This window comes from Arachis ipaensis, chromosome B03 (genome assembly GCF_000816755.2).
Source record: "Arachis ipaensis cultivar K30076 chromosome B03, Araip1.1, whole genome shotgun sequence".
NCBI classification, from domain to species: domain Eukaryota; kingdom Viridiplantae; phylum Streptophyta; class Magnoliopsida; order Fabales; family Fabaceae; genus Arachis; species Arachis ipaensis.
The window spans coordinates 30,965,320-30,971,295 of NC_029787.2; positions in this window are offsets into that span (position 1 = coordinate 30,965,320).

The following is a 5,976-nucleotide window of genomic DNA, read 5'->3' on the forward strand; positions in this document are numbered from 1 at the left end:
AGCTTCCTCCACTTGTTCCAGTACAAAGTCATGCTCCGTACTGTCCAGTGGAGTTTCTAGTATCTCCTTCATGCTGCGTTCTTCATTAGATTGCCCATATGAAGCCATGGGAGTTCCTTGAGTGTCCAAACGTCGGGAAGGTAGTCTATTTATCGCTTGATTCAATTGGTGAAGTGTGGCATGAAATTTTTCAAATGTTTCCTTGAGTTGCTCCCTTGATTCTTGGAGTGATAGATATGGATATGGTGCATAGGGAAGTGGTGGTTCTTGGGAGTAATTGGGTTGGAATTGGGGTGGATACGGGTTAGGGTCATATGGAGGTGAATGGTGGTAGTTGGCTTGTGAGTGTGGTAGTTCAAAGCTATGTTGAGGAGGTGGTTCATAGGCATATGATGGGGTCTATCATATCTATCATCTTGGTATGCACCTCGGAATGGTTTTTGACCATAGTAATTTGGTGGGTGGTGGTTGTCACGAAGGGGTCCACCGTACCTATTGTCTTGACATGCATTATGGAATGGTCGTGGTTCATGGTATCTTGGAGGGTGTTGTTGCCTAAAGGGTTGATCAGATCCTCGTGGCTCCTTCCATCTCTGATTATTTTGACATTGATGCATGTTCCTGTTATAATTTCCATTCCTTGCAACATCATTGGAACCAAACTCAAAGCGATAGGGGTGAGAATTCATAGTAAATAATAAAAATTAAAAGCGAAAATAAAAATAAATAAACAAGCAAAAGAAAATATTTACAATAACCAATAATAAGGCACACAGTTGCAAATTCCCGGCAACGGCACTATTTTGATGAACTGAAGATTGATGGTTTATAATTTACAATAAATTCTCGTTGCAAGTATAGTTTCTAAACCAAGCAATAATCCTTTCATACAAAAAAACTTGTTTGTCACTTAAGCAAACCCAATAAAAATAAATAACCGAAGTATTTAAACCTCGGGTCGTCTCTCAAGGAATTGCAGGGAAGTATGATTTATTATTGATTATGGAAAATTGTATGTTTTTGGGTTTTTGTGATAAGGAACAAGTAATGACAAGAAAATTAAATTAATAATTATAAAAATCTCTTGGCAAGGTGTAAGAAATTGAGGTCCTATCCTAACTATCCTTATCAGGTGTGATGAGAATTGGATTTTGCTCCCACTTTAATTAACCCTTGCTAAACAAAGGAAAGTCAAGTGAACAAATTGATTTGATCCTCAGATCCCAGTCAACTCATATGGAAAGACTAGAGTTATTGGAGTACAAATTAATCAGCAAAGAATTCTAATTTCAATCAACAGCTGAGTTTGATAACTCAAGTGTTACTAATTACTTAACCAAGGCCAAAAGAGAAAAATATCTTAAATTAAATTAAAATCATTCATAAATAAATTAAAGCAAAATCAAATCTGAAATACCTCAAAATATATTAATTAATAAAATCATAACATGAATGGTTTATAAGCCAAATTGAAAAGATAAATGACAATTAAAGTAATAGAATCAAATAAGGTAGAAAATAAATTAAAGGAATATTGAACCTGTGACTGGAGAGAAATAATCCTAAAATTGAGAGAAATCATAATCTTAAGAGAGAGAGGAGAGAACCTCTCTCTCTAAAACTACATCTAATCCTAAAGTGTGAGAGTTGTATATCGTCTCTCTGTTGTTCCCTTGTTTGATTCCTCCATTCTCTGGCTTATATTCTGTGTTTCTAACTTGGATTTGGGACGAGAAAGGGTCCAGAAATTATTGGGGGCGTTTTCTGCAGATTCTTGTACGTGGCGTCTATCACGCGTTCGCGTGGGTCACGCATTCGCGTCATTTGGGAGTTTTCCTTGTCACGCGTACGTGTCATTTGCGTTCTGCTCAAGGCACGCGTCCGCGTCTTCCACGCGTTTGTGTCGATGCCATTTCGCGCTAGGCACGCGTTCGCATCGTCCATGTGTTCGTGTCGCTGCCTTTTCTTCGAAACTCCATTTTTGTGCTTTCCTTCCATTTTTGTATGTTTCCTTTTTGTCCTTTAAGCCATTCCTGCCCTATGAGATCTGAAAATACTTAACACACAAATCACGGCATCGAATGGTAATAAAGGATAATTAAAATTGATATTTTTAAAGCATAGGAAACATGTTTTTTCACATATATCATAAAATAAGGAAGGAATAGTAAAACCATGCAATTTACATGAATAAGTGGGTGAAGGATTGAATAAATCATTTAAATTGAGCACAAAATACATCATAAAATATGGGTTTATCAGACCCTTACCTGCAAGTGCAGCAATCCCAACTGTAACCTCCTGAATTTAACGAGCAGGTGCCACAATCTAGTCGCCGATTGCCTCAAATTGCTCAAAGTCAATCGTCTATGGATTCGAGAATACAACGTCGTAGCCCCTCTCCACACTCTGGGGTTAGAAGGTCTATTGACTCAATACAGAGTGATTCGATCCTAAGTGTCGCTAGAGAAATTGATCGTAGTAATGTTGTTGCTTTCCCTCAAGTGCAAGCGCCAACGACTGAGGCTAATAATGATGGTGAGTACGATAATGACGATGATAGCGATGGTGATGACGATGTAGGTAATAATGTATTAGTGTATTTATTATTGTGGTTGTTGATGTCATATAGGTGATGCAAAAGGTGCAGAAGATGCGGAAGGTGCGGATAGTGCGAGAGTTGCGAAACGTTTCCATACTCCAGATGTTCATGGTAAGGGATATAACTTGAAGATTGTAGAAGCTCAAGTAGATATACCCTTTCCACAATAAAGAAGACATTTAAAAAATGTACTAAATTTATGAAAAAGACTTTAGCAAGTAATTTTTATAATTGTTATTTATCTATTATTATAAGACTGCTATTGTATTTTTATAAATTTTTATAATTTCACATCAAAATCGAGTACTCAAGTAATTCATGAAGTAATATTTAATTCAATTCATGAAGTAATATTTAATTCAATTCATAATGTAGTACATAATCTAATACAACTAGTAAGTAAACACCGAATTTACTAAGAATTAGGTGCAGAGCCACTAGCACTTGACCCATCATAATGATTAATGAGGGCATATCCATTTTATTCAAGAAGCGAATTATTTTGGGACACCCTTTGGACACTTGCTTTAAGTGCGGATTAGGTATGTCCATATGTGTCTTGGTCTCATAGTTGTCAGATTCAAATCGGTAATCGAACTGGTCAGGATACTAGTTTACTGGTTTATTGGTTTAACCGATGAGTTACTAGTTGAACCGGCAGAACCGGTCCTATGTAAATAAAAAATATAAAATAGTCTAAAACCTAAAATTAAAATTTAAAAAATATATATCTTCACTAATATTTTAAAAACAATCAAGTTTCAACAAATTATAATCAACAAGTTATAATCTAGTTATTATTAAATAGAGTATAAAATTAAAATAATATCTAAAAAAGTTATTGTACGTTTTTACTATATAATTAATAATTAGCATTTAAAATAATAAGGAATAACAGCTTAGTGACAAGGAGAGCATGCAGGTATAAAGAAGACCCAGGTTCGAATTACATCTTCATTAATGTTGGAATTTTCTCTCAAACAGTTTGGTTGAACCGATTTTCTACCGAGTTTGGGTAGTTTTCCCTAGCTTTGATCGGTTCTTATCGATTTTGACCGGTTTATTCCTTAAACGATTCAAAGACTGGACCGGACGGTCCGGTTCGGTTCTTATAACTATGCTTGGTCCTTGATACATCAGTCATGTTGCTGGGTTTTGAATTACTAAACCGTGCTCTATACACCTTTTTTTATCTCATCCACCCTATACACCTCGTGAACATATTGTTGCCAATCAAGTCGTTGGTTCGAACAACATGCAAAGATATGGTGACAAAGAATTCGATCTGTCTAATTTACCACAATCACAATGCCGTTGACCGAGATTCACTGCATACTCCATACCACGGGGCATCTCGCGTACCTCAAAGACCTCATTCTTCCTGTCAAATAAGTTAACTTGGATGTTCTCCACTGCCTGCTGATTTAATTAAAGTCTGTTGGTGGCATATTCAGAGAATACATGTCCTACATTCCTACGAGCCTTAGCCTCATCCCTCTTCCTAGTGAATAACTCATTTAGTCTGTACAAAGTTGCCTTGACAAGTGATGTGATAGGAAGATTTTGCGCTTCCTTCAATACTCCATTGATGCACTCTACTAGGTTTGTGGTCATATGAACCCAGCGACATCCATTATCAAATGCCAACGCATATTGCTGTCGTGGGATTCGATCGAGCCACCGAGTGTAAGTCTCACCACGCTCATGTAATCTTGCATACTGCACATTAAATTTACGCACAGTCCTACAATAGCCTGTAAATAACTAAGAAAACAAATATAATAAGTATCACCACATAATGCTAGCACCGTTATTTCACAATAATTTACATACTCATGTTGACTATCAGCTTCTATAATATGATGCCTTGAAATTCCTCAAGAAGTTTAATGCTATGTGCCCAACGCAAAACATACGGATAGCTCTCGGAGGCTTCTATGATCCATTACTACGAGCTATTGCTAAGGTAATAGAGTCGTGTCAATCAGAGATAAGCCAAACACCATCCCAAGTCACCACATGTGTGCGCAAATGAGTAAGAAAGAAGTGCCATGCATCAGAAGTCACCCTCAATAACGGCAAACACAAGAGGCACAATATTACCATTGCCATATTGAGAAACTGCAACTAATAGAGCTCCTTTATATTTTTCGTACAGATGTGTGCCATCTACTTGTATGATTGGTTTGTAGCTTCCAAATGCTCTAATGCAAAGATAAAAGCTCCAGAATACCCACGTTAATATCCTAATATCCTAGACCCTCATCCCCTTGGTATGCTGGTGCAGTTTTAATCTCGACTACTACTGATGAATCTTTTTGTACCATTGCTTCAAACCACGATAGCAAAGCTTCATAAGAAGCTTCCAACTACCAAAATTTTTTTACAATTGCCTTTCGCTTAGCGAGTCGCGTAATTGAATTTTAACTGCATTTCAGCAATGACAGATTTCACCTTCAAAGACAGATCAGTTTCAGCCAATGATTGTATCACCTCTACAATCATGTCTGAGTTTAGCTTGGCATGATCTTAATATATTATAGTTCTGGTGCATGTGTGACTATCATTGTACTGCCTTATAACCCTATAAAATTTTTTCTTAATAAGACTGTCCCTGATAAGCTATTCAGAACTTGTTTTGTATTGTACACACTTAGCATAAAATGTGGCAGGCTCAGATTCACACACCTGACAATCCACACCCGAACGATGGTATAGCCTTTAGTTGTTGCAATAAAAGTCTCTCTAGAATTGAACTCTATGTCCACGACAAATTCACCTCCATAACAAGAACACGATTTACACCAATAATAATAAGAAATAATTCTGACTATTACTATATGATTCAATAATAAAATAAAAAGACTACTTACTTGAATTTACATAATCAACTATTATATCATCTTCACCTACTTCTTCAGTTGGACCAACAATATGATAAGTGTTCTCAAATTCCTCTTTGCTTTTAGTGTTGTAAACTGTCCAATCGATGATAGGTTCCGGTAAATCAACCTCAACTAATTCTTCAAACTCAACATATAACTCGATAACGGACACTTGTGCTCGTATTTGTTGGTAGATAAAAATCATCCCTTGCATACTTGCTTTGTCTACCACATACATTATTTAAAATTGAACGAAACTACCAAATACTAACATAGACTGTCTATAAAAAACATTTGTAACTCTGATCTCTTTAATACTTGATTATTAACACATTGACTAGACATACTCTTAAATTCTTCGTATGTTATTGCAAAAGGAATAACATCACATGAATGAAACATACAAAGCTCACATCCTCATATGTTTGGAAAAATATTTAACCATTATAATATATTTTTAAATTAATACCCCTTTCTATTTTTATACTC